The sequence below is a fragment of the Schistocerca piceifrons genome, chromosome 4 (assembly GCF_021461385.2).
Source record: "Schistocerca piceifrons isolate TAMUIC-IGC-003096 chromosome 4, iqSchPice1.1, whole genome shotgun sequence".
Classification (NCBI taxonomy): domain Eukaryota; kingdom Metazoa; phylum Arthropoda; class Insecta; order Orthoptera; family Acrididae; genus Schistocerca; species Schistocerca piceifrons.
In genome coordinates, this window is record NC_060141.1 from 288,425,409 (window position 1) to 288,446,179 (window position 20,771).

The window sequence follows — 20,771 nt, forward strand, 5'->3', positions numbered from 1 at the left end:
AGATGTAGGATATGCTAGCTAGGATGACAATCATTTATTCATTCTCTCTTACATTATTTTGTTAAAAGGTAATGTTACACAGTGGATGCAGTCGTCGACCATAAGGTGTCAGAAATGTGATGCCTGCTGTTCGAATTATTGGCTGTGCAAACCAGAAACACCAGTGGCACCCCATTTTGTCTCGCCATGTGATGGGTGCAGTTTCACAGTGTCCAATGTTGTCTATAGGCACATTACTTTTGGTGTATTTATCTCTGCTACTGTCTCAAGGGAAGCCAGAACAGTGGTCATTTAGCTGACGGTTTGTGGTGTTGCATACATAGTTGCACTGTCAGTGTGGTTAAACCAACCCCACGTCATGACCCAAGGTGAGTTGCATGGCTGTATGATCCTCCACGTCTAAGCAGTGTGGGTTACTGTTTGCATTGGGCCATTGAGATCTTGCATGGCATGGCTCTCCTGAACCCACCATTATGTATATGCATAAGTCTTGCAATCCTGAACAACGTGAGCAACACTATCATTTAATAATAAACTGCAGACTCGGTGCACCACAATCCTTGTGATTTGTCCGGACTTGTGCTGGTAGATGTTTATTCTTGTTATAAGAACTACAAGAAGATATCATTTCATAAAATAAATGTTTAAATGCTCTTTTTGAATATAGGTGACATTTCCCCTCCCCACTATGTGGCTACTGAAATGCTAATCATTTGCATATCAAAGAGTGTAGTAAACTTTGTTTCAATTTGATGTTTGTTGCGTAATCCTTATGTGTAGTTAAAAAAATGGCTGACAGCATCATGGTGGAAACAAAGAATTTTGTTTGCAGAACTACCTGATAGTTGATGCTGAGGCCACCACAGCTTTTAGTTAGATTCTCATTGTATAATATATGGGTCAAGAGAGTGTTGTAAGTCATCAGGTAGGTATTTAGTTTCGTGCTCCGTGAATAACTTGCGTGATAAATCTCAGTGATATGGAATTAGCCATTTTACAGCCAAATATCAAATTTGTAAGTTAGTCAGAATGGTTGTCAGATTTGTAGCAACTACTGGTTTACTCTGAGAAACGCACACTGAATGTGCATCGTTGGAGCACTAACTCCAGTCCTGCATGAACATGAGTACCATTCAGCTCAATCAGTCCTCCATGATTGTGATAATGGTACTTTGTTTCATTGATCACTTTTAGGCGTTGTGGTTGAAGGTGATGAATTACAGAGAGCAGGTACCTCAGCTCCACTTTCTGAATTATGATGATGGTAGAAGCCACTATAAAAATAATTTATTAAATCTGTGCTGTGTAACAGCCCTAAACATAGACACCTAGGCTTACTCGGGTATCTTGGCTCTGCATAGGCTGGCTTTAATTTCCTAGCTTGCAAGGTGGAAACTTTATTCACAAATGTAGTTAATTCTTACTAGTTCAAGTGGATTTTAAAAATAGAGGTGGAGCCCCTCCACGCCCACACCGGCATGATGGCCAACACAAAAGGTCTACTGCCATCTCTGCATAAGGGTTAGTATTCACTAAAGTGAGGTGTCGCAGGATGTGGGTACTGCGATGTTTGCGTACGTCTGGTTAGGATTAACCATTAATACGCGCTCATCTGGAGATAGATTGGTCGAAATCTGACGAAGGGTAGCGGTTTGAAGGGCAGAGGAAAAAAAGTGCCAAGGCAAGGGCCAAGGGAAAAAAAACCTCTGCGAAAGTTAGGTCGGGCAGCAAGAGCAGTTGCGGTTGTCTTGCTGCCTGCGATAGGTTGTGTAAGGATAGGCTTTGTTAGTAGTGGATATCATGCATGTCGATACCTTGACATTGTGCATTTGTGCTGCTCGGCGGCTGGCGCTGGGTGCTGGTACAGAGTCCTCGTTCAGCGTCAGCAACCTGCAACAGTTAGGTTTGTTATCGATCTTGTTTCCGATAGGTCATATACTAGAGGCACAGTGTGAGGGAATGTTGGCAGATTGTTTGTGCGTCTGTGGGCGAGCTCGTCGGTGTCCCTGCTGTGGCCTGTTGGTCGGCACTAATAGCAGCTGGTAGTTGCCAGTCAGTGTTGCTGATATGCAGGGGCTTGCCGACGTTTGTCGCTGTTTGCGTATGTTAGTTAACCATAGGTGGCTATGCCCTAGCTAGCAGTGTCTTTGGCCGCTTGTGTTTCCACCTGTGGTTGTGATGGTAGTTTCCCAGAGTGAGGATGAAAGGATTGTTCGAGTGTCTCGAGTTCCTGTATAGTCGTGTGGCGTGTTTCTTGAATACTGCCTTGAGGGTATCAAGGCGGTATTCATGGTGAAGATCCACGGTGCGTGTGTAGCATGGAGCATTGCTGATGATTCGTAGCACCTTGTTCTGTATGATCTGCAGGCGGCGCAGTCGTGTGGGAGCTGCATATCCCCAGACGGGAGCTGCGTACGTCATCAGAGGTCTAATCAGTGTCATGTATAAGGACCTCGACACCCTCCTTTTCAGTGTGCTTTCCCTGTTGAGCATTGGGTAGAGCTGTTTGAGCCTCACGTGCGCTCGGTTGGCAACGTATTCGATGTGGTCCCCCCATGTAAGTTTCCGGTCCAGCCAGACACCAAGGTACCTGACTTTCTCTCGGAAACGTATTGGGCGTGTATGTAGTGTTATTGGTCTACAGTGTTGGTGTTTGCGCAGTAGTTTCGGTCTGCGTGTGAACAGAACTGCTTCGCACTTGTTGACGTTTACTTCAATACGCTATCGCTCCAACCAAGGCTCAGCTGTTCTAAGTGCTGTCTGTGTTCGTGAATTAATGTTCGACGGTTTCCAGTCTTGCGCGAGGATGGCTGTGTCATCCGCGTAGACGGCTAACGTCGTGTTTTGTGTCGCTGGGAAGTCATTAATGTACAGGTTAAACAAGATGGGCCCTAGGATGCTCCCTTGGGGTACTCCAGCTTGGATACCGTGTTGTGTTGATTGTTTATCCTGCACGTTAGTGTTGAAACATCTGTTCGTGAGCTATGAGTGTATGAGATGTACGAGTCCATCTGGGAAACCAGCTTCGCTTAGTTTGTGTATGAGTCCGTTGTGCCAGAGACGATCGAAAGCCTTTTCGATGTCTAGGAACACAGCCCCTGTGGCTTTGTTCGTGTTGTAGCCATGTGTTATATGTTCGACTACGTGGAAGAGTTGTTGTGTTGTCGAGTGGTGATTCCTAAAGCCGAATTGCTCCGGTCTTAGGGTGTCGTTGGTGATGCAATGCCTAGTGATACGTTTCAGTATTACCTTCTCAACAATCTTGCTGAGCGAACACAGCAGACTGATGGGTCGATAATTTTGTGGGAGGGAGTGGTCTTTCCCTGGCTTCCTGAAAATCAGGACCTTGGCCGTCTTCCAAAAGTCAGGGAAGTGTTGGTGTGTCAGGATGGAATTCGTTAAATGTGTGAGGTATTCTACGGCTTTATCCGTGAACTCCTGGAGGACACGGTTTTGAATGCCATCAAGCCCAGGGGCTTTTCTAGCGTTGGTGTGCTTGATAGCCCATGTGATTTCATTTGTGCTAGTACGTCTTATTTCGTTGCGCGAGGGCTGGGCTACAAGTCGTGTAACCTCCTGGTCCGTTTCAAGTGTGAATGCTGGGTCTGAAGGAACCAGATTTGGCATGAAGGACGCTGCAAGTGTTGTGGCCATAAGCTCTGCCTTTTCCGTCGCGGAGCAGGCCGGGCCGTCTGGTCCTTGTAACGTGGGAATGTAATGTCTCTCCCTGGTGAAGTGTCTGGCCAGCTGCCACACGCCAGGACGTGTGGTATCCAGCCCAGCGAGTTTCTGTCCCCATTGCTCGTTTCTGAATGTTTGTATTTTATTCCGTATTATGCCCTGGAGTCTGCTGACGTGCAGTTTATAGAACGGGCGCCTGGTACGCTGCCAGTATCTCCTGAGGCGGTTCGTCATTGAGATAAGGCCCAGGATTTCCTGGGGCAGGGCCGTCGAGTGTTGTCTTGGTGTTGTAAATGGAATGGCGTCAGTCATTGCGTCTTGGACGGCAGTTGTGAGAGCCTCCACAGCCTCATCGATTTGTTGTGTGTTGTTAATTTCGTGGGTGTCAGGAATGCGACTATCAAGCGTTTCCTTGAACAGTGTCCAATTCGCACGCTTGTAGTTAAGCATCCTGCGTGGTTCGATGTCCTGCAGTGTCTCTTCCATGTGCAGTATTAAAGGCATGTGGTCCGCGTCCAGATCGTTTTCAACTGTTAGGTTGAGTGTGCATGTAATGCCCTTTATGAAGGCTATGTCTAACATGTCTGGCCTATGTCGAGCCTGTGTAGGCACAAACGTGGGAACGTCCGGCCCAAGTATAATGTAGTTTCGGCCTAGTGCGTGTTCGTACAGTTTCTTGCCGTTGGAGGTTCGTATTCGTGAGTTCCAATTAGGGTGTTTCGCGTTGAGGTCTCCAGCGGCTATTACCCGCGGTGCTATGTTGAGTACTGTGCTGATATCACGTGTTACTATGTTTTTAGGAGGGTTGTATAGTGATACCAGTGTGGTGTTGGCCCCGTTGAACTTGACCCTGACGGTCGTAGCCTCTAGTCTTTCAAGTGCTGGGAGCTCGATGTTTGTGTGTTCTGTGTATGATGATTGCCGTGCCGCCCCCCCCCCCCCCCTCCTGCCATCTGCTCGGTCGGTACGATAGACGCAATACTCTGGGAAGTTTAGTTGTTTGCGAGGCGTAAACAGTGTTTCGTTCACAAGAGCGATTCGGATACCCTTTCGCTCCATGAACGCGGCCACCTCGGCTTCTTTGCTTGCGATCCCGTTGGCATTCCAAAACAGGATCTGTGAGATTGTGTTTAAGTCTGCGTTGCAGGGCTGGTGTGGTGTATTATCCATGTGGTAGTGTAAAAAGCGGTGTGATAGTGGCTTGGAAGCTAGTCCAGTTGAGCGTACCCGACATGAACTGCAAGAAGAGTTGTGAGACACACCCCATAATCTTCGTGACTTTCGGTGGTCGTGCGTCCAGGGAATAATGTTTCCATTATTCTCTGGAATGTTGTCGTAATGTTGGTCATGTCGGCCTGCGAGTTATTGGTCATGTTAGCGGCCGCTTGTTCCAGTGTTGGCGTTTGGTGAGGGCTGGCCTGAGAGTCGGCTGTTCGTGTGGCAGTTGTGGGCGCCTGTGTATTCTCTGTGGTGAGTGGGTGTGTTCTGTGGGTTGTTGAGTTGGTGTCCGGGTTGTATTCGTGAGTGTTGGTGTCCTGTTGTCTGTGTACTTGTTGTGGTGTGGTTGTGTTCCTCGTGCTGCGGCTGTTTCTCCTTCTCCTCCTCTGGCGCTGTGGTTGTCCCTGTGTAGGTGCGTTTTCTGTAGCCTGTGGTGGGCTGCAGTTCGCGATCTCAGGGGTAGGGTGGTGTTGCTGCTGGTTTCGTGTTGTGTGCCCGATGCGGTTTTGGTGTCAGGTGTTGTGTCTGTCTGTTGTGTGTCTGTTGCTGGGGGTGTTTGCCGATCGTGTTCTGAGCTCTGGGGCTCCTCTGACCGTCCCGCACTGCTGGGGCTGCCAGCGACCACTCCAGCGAAGGATATTCCACTTCTTACCGGGCGCGGGGGCGGTTTTGGAACTGTGATGGTGGTAGGTTTCGCATGTTTCGCGATTTTGCACTTCAGAGCTGCTTTGTAAGCAATGCACCCTCTGTAGTTTGCCGGATGGGCAGCACCACAGTTGGCACACTTGTGAGGTGCTGTATGGGGGAGTTTGCAGCGTTGGGTCGTGTGACCGCCAGCGCAAATGCGGCAGCGGGGTGCGAGACCGCATCTGATACCCGCGTGCGCAAAGCGCTGGCAGTTGTGGCATTGTTGGGGGGTGCGCGGCATGTTGTAAACCTCTACATTGACGACCATGTGAAGAAATAGCTTTAACTTCAGCAGGTCGCAGGACTTGGCCGTGTCGGCCAATTCCGCCATGTAGTTATGAGACGGTCTTGCTGTGCCGAACTGTGACATTCGGTTTACCCGAATGCACTCCCACCCGAGAGCAGAGAGTTCATTGTGTACTGTGTCTGTCGGGGTTCGTGAGTCTATCCCCTTTATCACGTACAGCTGTGTTTTTTCCAGGACTGTCCTGTACGTGAAGTGTTCTACCTTCCTTTCTTTGAGAAAGTCCAGTAGATTTGTGTAGTCTGCCTTGTTCGCCACATACAGTGCGGCGTGTTCCCTGGTGAGCTTAGAGTAGTATGTTGTGGGGCTGTGCTGATTGTTAAATTCCTTGTTTAGGAGACTTAGGTCTCCGTAGTTGTGAATGATGACCGGTGGGAAGCCAGTCGCGGTGTTGTTCGTGTTCTGCGTAGCTGCTTGTATATTTGTGGTTGCTGCAGTCGCTGGGTTGTTTGTGTTGGTCCCTGTGTTGTTATTGTTTGTTCGCGATGTAGATGGTGTTGGCAGCAGCGCTCGGCCGTTGTCTCGTGAGTTTGTGGGCTCACTTGTTTGCGTATTTGGCTGCTGTTTGCGCCTTGGGCCGACCTGCTGCCACGGCCCGTCTTCATCTGTGTTTGTTGTGTCCTCTGTCGGCTCTGGATCCGGTTCCGTCGGTGCCTGGGCCGCCAGAGGTGAAACGGGGCATGTCCTTCTGTTGTTCGGCAGGTGCCTGTGTGTGTGTGGTGTGGGTGTTTCTGTCTGTGTGTTTTCACTGCCCATCATCTCTGCGATCAGCTCAAGGCAACCTGCTCTTGGAAGGTGGACAGTGGGATGGAAATGATGGCGGGAGTAGCCGGCATTGCCGCCTCTTGTGCTGCAGCTTTGCTGCGGGTGAGTGTGGGGAAGCACAGGAAAGATCGGACATCTTTGCTGTTTCGGGAGTATTTATTTGGATAGGGAAGGATGGATGCACGACAATTTTGCTCTTTTCACGAAGCGACAATATTTGCTTTTTAGCGAAAGCGCTGTGTATAGTGTTCCTACAGAAGAGGGGTGTCCCTACGACCTATCTGCGCGGAGTGCAGTGCGCGGCGCAAGAGAGTGCGGGTTGAAGGGAGCGGCCTACAGTGCGTGGGGTTATCAGACGTGAACGGGCCCCTGACACTGAGATTACCCTACCAAAGAACGGGAGAGTCCCGCTGGGGAGATTTGCAACCGAAGTTGCAGGAAGTTGAGCCGAAGCTCTTGCCACTTAGCGCCCGAAAGCGTTAAGCGGCTTGCGCGGCTTCGTGCCGCTCAGTAGAGCGTCACTGGCAGCTACGCCAGTTGCAGCTTATTAGAGACCACTCCGAGGAGCTATCAGCGGGCAGCTACGCCAGGTGCAGAGAGCAGCGTTCCGCTCGGGTCGGCTGCTCGACTGCGAGCAGTTAAAGTGGACAACTGTTTAGTACTAATGTGCAATCACCTAAGATAGTGAGGGGTGCTAATTCACTTGATCAAGTTAAACTGCACATCGGCAATGTTTGTTCTTCCGTATTCAAAGTGTTCTTGAAGGAGTGTATATTACAATGTATAGTTGTTACTGTACATTATAAACTATTTGTCAAATAACTCCATCAGAACAACGTTTTAAGTTCAAAGGATAGAACTGTTTCAGATGAAGTGTGTACTCTTAATGGTTACAAATGTCTTTTTTAGCGCATTGAACAAACATTGTTACAGTATGTAGCTTAGCTTTTTGATTGAGAGGGCTAGCATTCCAGGTTATCATGGACTGCAGTTTGGCACAGCCCATCTGAAGGCATAGCAGCTTCATAAATTTGTGAGAAGTTATTGTGTGGTGAAAAAACTAGGAAATGAAAACCAGCTTTTGCAGAACAAAGCCTCAAATACAACAGGAGTGTGGCATGTGCCCTGCTTCAGCAACCATTTAAACTGGTACATGTTGACTGGTTAATTTATATGGTCATGATCACTTTTTATGTATACAACCGGATCAGATTAGAACCTTCTGCCCCCCCCCCCCCCCCCACCCCCCTCCTGCACCATAGGATCAGGGTTTTACACATCCAACACTTTGCACAGCATTTTAGCGAGTGAGGTGGTGCAGTGGTTAGTATACTGGACTTGCATTCAGGATGACAGTGGTTCAAATCTGTGTCTGGGCATCCAGATTTAGGTTTTCTATGATTCCCTAAATTGCTCCAGGTAAATTCCTGGGTGGTTCCTGTGAAAGGGCACGGCCGATTTCCTTCTCCATTCTTGACACAACCCGAGCTTGCGCTCTGTCTCTAATGACATCAATGTTGACAGGACATTAACCCTAATCTTCTGTCCTTTTATACAGAGTGTTTAGTTAAAAAATAGTTTTAATGTGAATCCTAGTACTAAAGTGACAGTAGTAGAATGAGATCGACAGGAAGTAAAAATAGCAAAGCTGGACTGCCAAGGCACGAAATGCGAGGACGCAGAAGCCTGCATAACTGGTGGAAAGATAGGTGCCACCTATATGAAAATTAGAGACCTGGGTTTATGAAAGCCAAGAGCTCAAATAACAAGCCAGTACAGGGGGGAGGGGGGGGGGGGGGTTAGTACGTACAGATGTGCTGGGAGATATGATACAGCGAGAAGAATTTGACAGAGCACTGAGATACCAAAGTGGAAACAAGGCCCATGGAGTAGACAACATTCCCTCAGAATTATTGAAATTCCTGAGAGAGCCAGTCAAGAGGAAAGTACTCTGGTATGCAAGATACATGAGGGACAAAGTACCCTTTGACTTCAAGAAGAATATAATAATTCTATTATTAAGGCAACAGGTGCTTACAGATCTGAAGTTACTGAACTATGTTCAATAATTCACATTTACAAAATACTGACACATTATTTACAGAAGAATGGGAAAATTGGTAGAAGCCAACTTCAGGGAAGATCAGTTAGAGTTCCAGAGAAATGTAGGAACGTGAGGTAGTGTGGACTCTGACTTAACATACAAAATATGTTAAAGGAATGCAAACCTACATTTATGGCATTTGTAGATTTATAGAAAGCTTTTGACATTGTTGACAGGAGTACATTCTTCGAGATTTTGAAGGCAGCAGGAATAAAATAGAGGGACCGAAAAGGTATTTACATATTGCGCAGAAGCCGAACTTCAAAGGACTTCAAAGGCAAACAGCAGATGAGAAGATAGTGAGACAGGGTTGTAGCCTGTCACTGACATCATTCAGTCTGTACATTGAGGAAGCTTTAAAGGAAACACAAGAAGAAAATTTCAGAAGAAATTGTTAAAGTTCAGAGAGAAGAAACAAAAACTTCTATGTTTACCAGTAGCATTGTAATTCGGTCAGGACCAGCAAAGGACTGGAAGAGCGGTTGAATAGAATGGATTGTATCTTGCAAGAGGTTATAGGATGAACTTAAACGAAATTAAAATGGGGGTAACTGAATGTAATCGAACTGAATCTGGGGATGGGATGCTAAAGGAGTTAGGTTAGAAAAAGACACCAAAACAAGGAGATGGGTTTTGCCATTGGTACAGCAAAATAACTGATGATTGAAGTAGAGAGATTATAAAATGTATACTCGGAGTAGCACGAAAAGCATTTTGGAAAAACTGGAATTTAACATCTTACGTCACTGTTTGTTAAGGAAGTGTTTTCAGAAGGTATTTTTCTGGATTGTAGGCCTTCTAAGGAAGTGAAACATGGATGGTAAACAGTTCAAACAAAGAGAGAATAGCTATTGAAAAATTGCTGAAGGTTATGTGGGTGTAACCAATAACTAATGATAGTACTGAATTGTACTGTGGAAAACAAAAAGTTACGGCACAACTTCATTAAAAGTATCGATTGATAGCACTCAATCCTGGGACATCAAGGGTTCATCAGTTTGACGTTGGAGGGGTATGTGGGTAGTAAACATTGTAGAGGGAGATGGAAGGATGAATGCAGTAAGCAGGTTCAAGTGGTGGATGTAGGTTCCAATAGTTACTTTGAGATAAAGACTGTTGCATGAAATAGAATGGTGTGGAGAGCTGTATCAAACTAGTCTTTGGACTGAAGACAACAACAACAATAGTAATAGAATTAAAAATGATTAGTAACAAGAATTGAATTCAACTAGTATCCATGTAATATTCCATTCAGCCAGTGGGAATCCCTCTGTGCCTTAGCTCTTGGCCCTCACATGGCTTCAGGGCCAAACCGTATCCGCAGCCAAATGCTTGAACACTTACCGGTGGACTGCCAATGTTATGTCCTTGCCATTTTCAATCTTATCTGAAATGAGTGAGTTCCCATCTGAGGGGAAAGAAAGCATGGTTTTCTTGGGACTGAAACCAGGTACACACACTCTCGTGATGGACAGCTATCATCCAGTCTCGCTAATGTTCTCTGCAAGTCACTCCAATGTATGGTGACCCGGCAGCTGTGCTGATATCTTGGCTCTCCATGTCGTTTGGCTACATCCAGGGGAAGTTTTTGCCAAGGCCGTTCTACTGCTGACAATTTAATCTCTGGTGTCTATCTGGGCAGCTTCAAGGCTTATGACACCACAACGTCATCACATCCTCGTTAACCTCGATGAGTGGGGCATCCGTGGCAAGGTTCTGATTTTTGTTGGGAACTTCTTGCCACATGTACTTTCCAGGTTCAAGTTGATGCTTCCCACTGTACCCCCCCCCCCCCCCCATATGCAAGAAAATAGTGTCCTGCAGGACTTTTTATTGAACGTTCCCCAGTTTATAGTGGTTATCAGTGGTCTACCTCCAGCTTTGACGTCTAAGTTGTCACCCTCCCTATAAGCTGACAATTTTTGCATTTGTTGTTGCTCGTACACAGTGGGCACTGCTTAACAGACTGCAGGGTACCATGTGAGAGGTGTAGTCTGGAGCTCTCGCTCATGGTTTCCAGTTGTGAAGACATGGATCATGCACTTCTGCCACCATCGTGCTGTCCATCCACAGCCAGAACTCTATGACAATGTGGGGTCTTATTGCAAGCTAGAACTTGTCTTCAATGCCTGGTTGATATAGCTTCCCCATCTATGTCAACTTAAGTGAACGCACTCATCACACCTTAATACTCTTCCCTGTCTCAGTAACACCAGCTGGGGTGCAGACCACTGTACACTTTTTCAGCTATACAAAGCTATGATCCTGTCCGTCTTGATTTGAGGAGTTTGGTAAATGGCTTGGCATAACCTTCAGCATTGCAGATGCTGCACCGATACACCATCGTGGGGTCCGACTTGGAACAGGTGCCCTTTGGACCAGCCCTGCGAACAGCTTCCTCGCAGAGGCTAGAGTCCCTCCACAGCAGATCAGGCACCAACTGCTGCTGTCAGCTATGCGAAACATATTCGAACTACTGTGTTCTCCTTCACAGTAGGAGCTCAACCTCACACACAAGTGGACCAGGACTGGAGTCATGATCGCAGTTTGCATACAGTGTCTCTGCTCTGAACTCTTAACTTCCTCATAGTCTCCACTTGTTGGGAGCAGTCGTGTATGCCTCATGGTGTCTGCTTTGTCCTCGGACCTGTCTCATTTGGACTGTAAGACTCTGTTGCCCCTGTAGTTCTTCGCTTCATGTTCCTGGTCCACCATGATGCATTTCTGGATGTGGAAATATAGACAAACAGCACTACAGTTGGTGTACAAACCAGTTTTGCCAACACACATGCAAGGTGGAATGAACTGTGCTCCCTGCCAAATGCATGCCGTGTATTCACTGCAGAATTTGGTGGCCATTTTTTGAGCACTCAGCCGTGTTCCATCTTCCACCAACTACATGGCCATACACGTCAGTGATTCCCGGAGTAGTGTTCAGACTATTGACCAATACTATACCCCCCTGCGGGTCTGGGGGTTAGAATAGGCCCAAGATATCCCTGTCTGTCATGAGAGGCAACTAAAAGGAGTCTCATACTTTTCGGCCCTATGAGTTCATGTCCCATTCCATGGCTTGAGCTGCCAATTTTAAAATTCTACCGAAGTGCGGGCCATATGGGGAAGGACGCCTTACGTGGTGCATGAGTTATCCATAATGCCCATAGGTTCAATCTCCTGAACATCTTGTCATGGCTTCGCATCTCCACCTGCAATTCAACTATTTGGGTGAGGACACTTTCTGGGGTATGTTATCTTCTTCCGTTGTCTCCTGTCCTCTTTCGCCCCCATGGCTATTGGATTTCTCAGCACCCAATGTACAGCATGCTAACCAGTCTGTTGTGTGGGGCCATCATGTACCCATTTGGTGGTAGCCCCATGACAACACAGGGATCACACTGCTTATGCCTGAGCTGTAAACTCCTCATGTATGCCAAGGAGTAGATGTCTGTCTTCCTGGGGCATCAAGACACCTTGCAACGGCCATCATGCCAAGTGGCATTTGCTGTGTCTGGGTGGTGCCTGTGGGGAGAGCCCCTGATTGGAGTGGGTGGCATCAGGGCGTATTACCTGCAATGAAGTGAACTAAGTCACTCATGCTGGTGACCTTATGTCTCTAAGGAGGCCAAGATTGAGTACAATGCTAACAGAGATGATCCTAAATTGTTTCCCTCCTTCGCTACACCATGGGAGGAATGTAGGGCTACTGAAAGACGACCGCCATATTCGCCTCAGTATTTAGTCTGTAGCAGAATGGACGGGGACTCCATTCTACCTATGAAGCCTCAGTTTTTTGTTCAACGTCTTGGGGATAAGTTTGGGGAAGTGACAGCGCTGCCCAAGATAAGCAGTGCAGTCTTTATTGCGAAAGCATCCCCAGCCCTATCTCAGGTGTTACTCACATGTGATTGGCTGGGTGATACTCCTGTTTCCGTCACTCCCCATAAAAAACTCAACATGGTCCAGGGGATTATTTTCTGCTGGGACCTCATCTTGCAGTCAGATGATGAGCTCCGCACCAATCTAGAACAGTGGGGTGTTCATTTCATCTGGCGCCTTTACAGGGGACCCAAAGACAACAGGGTTGCTACCAGTGCCTTCATCTTGGCCTTTGAGGGTCATTCATTGCCCGTAAAGGTAAAGGTGATGGTTTACCGCTGTGATGTTAAACCATACGTTCCTCTCCCTATGCGTGCTTTAAATGCTGGAAATTCGGGCACATGTCTTCCCACTGCATTTCCAGTGCCACATGTCGAGACTGTGAACATCCACTGCACCCAGACACTCCATGTGCACCTTCTCCCACTTGCATCAGCTGCAGACAGCACCACTCCCCCTTCTTGCCAGACTGCCCAGTATTCCAAAAGGGGCAGAAAATCATGGAGTAAAATACCCTGGACCAGGGGATTGCTGGGAGGACTTATCTGAAGTAGTGGAAGACCGTGAAGCTCTTCATCCAGCAGCTTTTGGCTCCTTTAGCCACTGGCGAGTGTTTGCTGTGGCATTAGTGGAAACCTTGGGACCCTGGACCAGGGGCTAAATGTAAATTTGAACGATTACACCCCGTTCGGTTAATGTCCACATACGCTGCAGCTACATTACCATCGCCATCACAAGTACCAGTCATACCACTCTCTGTGCCACGAACACTGGGCCCTCTGGGCCTCCAGAATACATCTGCCCCCTTGGTGGTAGGGGGAAATCTCCTTCTGTTGCTCCCAAAGTACCTATTTCGGGAGTAAGGCCCCCCCCCCCAAATGCAGGGGACATCAGTCCCCTCCCCCCAGTCAGAGAAGCAACAGCCTCCTCCGGCTCCTCTTGTGCGGAAGGGGTCCTTTGGGACCCTTTCTCCCAAGGTTTCCACTAATGCCACAGCAGACCCTCGCCAGTGGCTAAAGGAGCCAAAAGCTGCTGGATGAAGAGCTTCATGGTCTCCCACTACTTTGGATAAGTCCTCCCAGCAAGCCCCTAAAGAGAAGTGACAGGGCAAGCAAACAAAGAAGTCTACTAAGAAAAAGGACCCTCCAGCGGCCCCAACACCACTACTCCCTACCAATTCTGCACATGCAGGTGAGGTGGAGGTCTCACATCCCCTGAGGACCTGGACCTCACTGATGCCTCATCCACAATAGGAATGGATACAAATACTCAGTCGGTGGCAGCAGGTGACCCTGAGGTGTAACCTGCCTCCTTGCAGGCTTCATGCCTTCCCAGCTTCATGATAACGTCATCTTCCAATGGAATTGCTGCGGTTTTTTCCACCACATGGCTGAGCTACGGCAACTCGTAAGCTTTACACCTGCCTTCTGCATTGCCCTCCAGAAAATCTGGTTCCCAGCAATGAGGACCCCTGGCTTTCACGGCTATAGGTTATACTACAAGAACCATAGCGACTATAATAGTGTGTCAAGTGGAGTTTGTGTCTATGTCCTGAACTCAGTATGCAAGGAACCTGTGCCCCTTCTAACCCCTCTTGACGCTGTGGCTGTCAGGTTAAGGATGATGCAGGAAATAACTGTCTGCAGTGTATATCTTCGTCCTGATGTTGCAGTATCCCTGTACGTATTGGCTGCACTGCTTCATCAAATTCCTAAACCTTTCCTACTTTTGGGAGGTTTTAACGTGCATAACCCCTTGTGGGGTGGCGCCATGCTTACTGGCCAAGGTAGGGAGGTCGAAAATTTACTGTCGCAACTCGACCACTGCCTCTTAAATATTAGCCTCCCCCACAAATTTCAATGTGGCTCATGGCATTTACTTGGCCATTGATTTATCACTCAGCAGCCCAGGACTTCTCCCATCTTCCTGTCACTCCCCCAGTGCTATTCATCTGAACGTCTACTAAGACGGGCTTTAAACAAGACAGACTGGGACACTTTCACCTCTGCTGTCACTATTGAATCTCCCCCACATGGTACTATTGATGTGGTAGTTTAGCAGGTCACTAGAATGATCATTTCTGAGGCGGAAAACAAGATCCCTTGTTCTATAAGGTGCCCCCAGTGAAAGTCAGTGCCTTGGTGGTCGCCAGAAATCGCTGAGGACATTAAAGAGCATCGGCGAGCTCTACAGCGACATGAGCGGCATCCTTCCCAAGAGCTTTTAAATGGCTTGGCGCCGATGTTCACCAGCTTACAAAAAGAAGGAAACAGGAGTGTTGGGAGAGGTACGTCTCGTCCATTGGTTGCCATATGTCACCTTCCCAACTCTGGATGAAGATAAGACGTGTTTGTGGGTACCAGATCCTGACAGGTGTTAATGACATGAACATCAATAGTGTGTTATCCACTGATCCAAACACAATTGCCGAGCACTTTGCTGAGTGCTGTGCTCGAGCCTCCACGTCAGAATTATACCCCAGCCTTTCACATCCTCAAACAGTGAATGGAAAGGGAAGCTCTCTCGATGACTGAACGTCACAGTGAACCCTATAATGCTTCATTTACAGAGTGGAAGCTCCTCGGCATCCTTACACATTGCTCCTACACAGCTCCTGTGCCAGATCTGCTCCACAGCCAGATGATCAAACATGTCTTGTCCGACTACAGGCAACAACTTCTCGTCATCTTCAACCAGATCTGGTGTGATGGCATCTTCCCATTGAAATGGCAAACGAGCACCATCATTCCAGTGCTCAAACCCATTAAAAACCTGATGATGTGGATAGCTATCAGCCCTTCAGCCTCACCAATGTTCTTTGTAAGCTGTTAGAATGTATGGTAAGTCAGCAGTTGTGTTGGGTCCTGGAGTCGCCTGGCCTACTGGCTCCATGCCAGGGCGGTTTCCGCCAGGGTCGCTCTGCCATTGATAACCTAGTTTCCCTCAAGTCTGCCACCCAAACAGCCTTTTCCAGACACCAACACCTGGTTGCCGTCTTTTTTGATTTACGAAAAGTTAAGACACAACCTGCCGACATCATATCCTTGCCACCTTATATGAGTAGGGTCACTGGGCCCCGCTCCTGACTTTTATCCAAAATTTCTTATCGCTCCGTACTTTCCGTGTCCAAGTTGATGCCTCCCATAATTCCCCCCATATCCAGGACAATGGGGTCCCACAGAGCTCTGTATTGTGTGTGTCTCTATTTTTAGTGGCCATGAACGATCTAGCAGCAGCTGTTGGGCCATCGGTCCTACCTTCTCTGTATGCAGATGACTTCTGCATTTCGTACTGCTCCTCCTGTACTGGTGTTGCCGAGCGGTGCCTCCAGGCAGCCATCCACAAGGCACAGTCATGGGCTCTAGCCCACGGCTTCCAGTTTTCCAGTTTTCAGCCGCGAAGTCCTGTGTCATTCCTTCCATTGAAGGTTAGGCTTGCACAACTGCTCACCAGTACTCCTGAGCATCTGAATTATCATCTCCTTTTCCCATCCAAGGCACTTCATCTCCCACATCGGAGACCCCGGCCAGGGCTTAAGATTGCAGTTCGCATCTGATCTCTTCTGTCTGAAGTGGAGTCCTTGACCTTACCACCTATACTCGAGGTCCATTCATGTACACCTCCATGGTGTACATCTAGGCTGAAGCTTCGCCTGGACCTTTCACATGGTCCTAAGGAGTCAGTTAACCCTGCAACTCTCCGCTGTCACTTCCTCTCGATTCTGGACATGTACAGGTACCATGAAGTGATTTGCACCGACGGCTCGATGGCTGATGCTCACATTGGCTTCATGTATGTTCATGGACGACATATTGAACAGCACTCCGTGCTAGATGGCTGCAGTGTTTTCACTGCAGAGCTGGCAGCCATTTCTCGTGCTCTTGAGCGCATCTGCTCATGCCCTGGCAAGTCAGTTTCCCCTCTGTACCGACTCCTTGAGCAGCCTACAAGCTATCGACCAGTGTTACCCCTGCCATCCTCTGGTAGCGATCATCCAGGAGTCTGTCTATGCCATGGAGTGGTCGAGTCGTTCCGTGGTATTTGTGTGTACCCCAGACCATGTCGGAATCCCAGGAAATGAACTTGCCAACAGGCTGACCAAACAGGCTACACGGAAACCTCTTCTGGAGATCGGCATCCCTATAACTGACCTGCAGTCATTATTATGCCACAAGGTTTTTCAGCTTTGGGAGACAGAATGGCATAACCTCAGTATGCTCAACAAGCTGCGTGCCATTAAGGAAACTACGAATGTGTGGAAGACCTCCGCGCGCCTCTCGCAGGCACTCTGTGGTTCTCTGCTGGCTCCGCATCGGTCATTTTGGCTAACACATGAGGACCCACCTCAGTGTCACTGTGGCTCACATATGACTGTCGTCCGCATATTGCTGGACTGTCCACGTTGAACCACTCTGCGGTAGACTTTTAACCTTCCCAGCACCCTACCTTTGGTGTTGGGTGACAATGCCTCAACAGCAGATTTAGTTTTTTGTTTTATTCGTGAGAGGGGGGTTTATCGTACCATCTAAGGGTGGGCATTTAGCCTTCTTTCCGAGGTCGCCACCCTCCCTCCATTTTAACTCTGTCACACTTTCTTTGCATTTGTCTGTCTTGGTTGTCTTTTGCCTACATGTGCTCATCTCGCCTTGTCTTTTTGGTCTGGACATTTTAATGTGTTGCAGAGTGACTGGCTCATCCTCTTTTATTATTGTGATCAGCCAGCCCAGACCATATGCTCTATGTTTTAATACCCCTCTTCTACTTTTTCTTGTGGTGTATGTTTTCCTCATTTTTTGTTCTTTCTATTCGTTTTATTTTTTGGTGTGGTGTTGAGTGTATTTGTACCTCGAGCCTTGCTTGTGTCAGGAAAAAGGGTCTGATGACCCTGTAGTTTGGTTCCTTTATAACTCCAAACCAACCAACCAAATCAATACTATCCTCAACACCCACTGGTTGTGACTATCCAGGCTCTCCTTTCTGATCTTCATCAAGCTGGATGGTTGGTCGTCTCTGTCTGGATGGCAGGTCTTTATTGGGATACCAGAGAACAAACATGCTGATAGTTTGGGCAAGTTGGCTACCACGATGCTGATTTTTCAGATGAGGATACTGGAATCGGGCATTGGGTAGACTGTGTGCCATCAATTGTTGGATATTTAGAACATGGATTGTCCCCAAAGAAACTGTGAACAATAAAGGGGACAACAACCATGTGACAGTTTGCTATGTTTGTCTTGCAGAAAATCTACTGTTCTTTCGGCTTGGCATTGGCCACATTTGGCAGGCTCAGGACCTTATCCTGTGACTTGAGCATGTATCCCAGTGTTAGTGTAGTTTCTATCTGGTGGTGACCTATGTCCTATTGGACTGCCGCAACGTGGCCACCTTACAGTGAAACCGTAAACTTAAGGTAGGACACATTAGCCTTTTTAGCTGCTTGAGGGATTGGAGGGGTGCTGCGACCCAAGGGGCTCATGGCTGCCCTTGTTCTGTGGTCCAGCCTGGCTCCTGCCTTTCTCACCTTTTAATTCTTCTTATCCTTTTGATCTCTTCTTGGTTTACTGTCTTGTCATACTTTTTTTCTGAGATTTTATCAGCTTTTTCACATTACCAGTTTCCCCTGTGGTAATGGAGGGTGAGGGAACACCAACCAGATGCAGAGGTGTGTCCCCCTCACACAACATGTCTAGAAATCCTCCAACTGCTTTCTGGCCAGAGCAACTCACTCACCTTCACCCTCACATCTTTCTCACATCTACTTTCTCCTGTCTCTTGGTTTTATTGGTTATTGGATTCAATCAGGTTCATCAGGATTTACATTCTGTGCGCTTCCACTCTGGGGACTGTTCCTGACTTCCTGCATATAGGATTGACGGACTGATGAACTCGTAGTTTGATCCCTTTAATCACATCAGTACAAACCATTCCAATCTTCCCTGGCTTGTGGAGAAGCACAATCTTTGTGCCTGTCTAGCATTAAGATGAACCAAACAGTGGAAACTCTAGGTAGGAATATCAACAATGTGGGAAAAGACAGATTGCTACTTACCTTAAAGAAGACTCGTCATGCTGCAGACAGTCACGATTAACACTCACATAAAGCTTTCCAGCCACAGCCTTCAGCAGCCACATCAATCAACATAGGCTCCTCTCTTTGCACTTATGCCGTCACGTTATAGGCTTCGATGAAGATATCAGTACATTTGAACTTTCTTCCTCTAAACTCTATAAGCAAGTACTTTCTTTCTGATTGCTTGGTGGAGTGTCCCTCACTCAAAACACAGAAGTTTTAAAGTCTATGCAAAAACACTAAAATAAACACTCCTTCTCCAGAAAAAGGCTTAAAACAGCAGTCATCAATGTTCTCATCTGTTCTGTCGATGGAAACTTATTGTAGATGATGGTATGGGGGCTAGAGATGAAGCATAAAGTAGTAACTGAGTCATAAATAGCAATGACTGTTCAGGGTACCTCTCACTTGTTAATATACCATCATTCACTGTTTTAAACTCTTAATGTTAATAAAACTGTGAGTGGCATCATTCTGGTGTTTTAAATGGTTTGGGATGTGGAAATGATTACTGCTTCTAAGACACTAAATTACTAAATTTTGGGCACGCACGTGCAGTTTTTGTCACAAAATAGAAAAAACTTATTTGGTTATGTTTTCATATCTTTGTTACATATACTGGAGGTTCTGAGCCAGCCGTCACATTGGCAGGTGTGGAAATAATTTCATAAATTTAGACAACATTGTTTATTATGTGCAGTGATCTGGTGCAAACTTTCATTAAAACAGTCGAGATCACAATAACATTGTAATATTGTGATATCGCATGAAGAACGGAGGAGCTGCCAGCTCCAGCCATAGGGGACTTAAAAAAAATCTGAGGATGGCTTTAACATAAGTAGAAACCGGTAATAAGAAGCAAATTTTATTGTGATCTTGACTGATTCAATCAAAGTAAAAATGATGAAAATAAACTATCAAAATGAATTTTGAATTTTTAATATTCAGTAGGCAATCATCGAGGCTTTGGAGCAGATGAGACGTAATTGTGCTGCGACTAACTGGTGCCACCGATCTTCTCAGCGAACAATGGAACAAGTTTATTGTTCTCTGTCTGTGGAAACAAGGCAAGGAGATAGTCCTGCTAGGCTTCTTAAAACAGTAATGTTGTAATTCGTTGAGAGATGATAAAGGACATAGAAAAGTACTTGAACAGAATGGATGGTGTCTTGCAAACAGGTTATAAGATGAATATCAACAAAAGCAAAACAGGGAAATGAATGTCTCTGAATTAAAACGGGTGATGGTGAGGGAATTAGTTTAGATTAGGATAGGAGATATTAAAACTAATGTATGGGCTTCGTTATTTCGGCAGCAAAATAAATGATGGCTGAAGTAGAAAGAATGTTAAACTGAGAGGCACTAGCTAGGTAAGCATTTCTGAAGAAGAGGTTTTAACACCAAATATAAATTTAAATATCCGCAGTTTTTTTCTGAAAGGATTTACCTTAAGTGTAACCTTTTATGGAGGTAAATATGAGAAATAAACAGCTTGGGCAAGAACAGAATGGAAGCTTTTGAAATCTTCTGCTGCTGCAGAAGAATGCTAAAGATTAGATGGGTAGCAGGAACAGCTGTTAACTAGGTACGGAATTGAGTTATGGGACAAAGAAATTTGACACAGCCTGACTAAAAGAAGAGACTGGTTGATGAGAAATTTACTGAGGAGGCACTGAGGAACTGTCAGTTTGGTAGTGCAGGGGAGTGTGGCATAAAAACTGTAGAGGAAGACCAAGGTTCAAATATAGGACACAGTTTCAAATGGATATAGGCTGCCATAGCTGTGCAGAGAAAGAGATTTTGACATGGTAGACAAGTGTGGAGGACTGTGCCATACAGCCTGTATTGTGGCTGGGTGGTGCTCATGGGAGTATCCCTGATTGGAGTGGGTGGTATCAGGGTGGATGCGTTGCATATGAAACTCATTAACCTCCAAAAGACTGGTCATTCTTCTACAGCCTTCTCTTACGTTCACAGTGGATCATTTAAGACTTTTTCTCATGACCTTGCAGTCTTCCCATCCCTGGCTAAGCCCTGGGAGGATGGTCAGGCTCAGTGGCTTAGGG

At 46.9% G+C, this 20,771-nt stretch overlaps 1 protein-coding gene across 2 annotated transcripts in view; it reads left to right on the forward strand.

Annotated features, from left to right (window-relative positions):
* Positions 1 to 20,771, forward strand: part of LOC124794782 (M-phase inducer phosphatase-like) — a 355,296-nt gene that overhangs the window by 7,991 nt on the left and 326,534 nt on the right. The gene's annotated exons all lie outside the window — the stretch shown is intronic.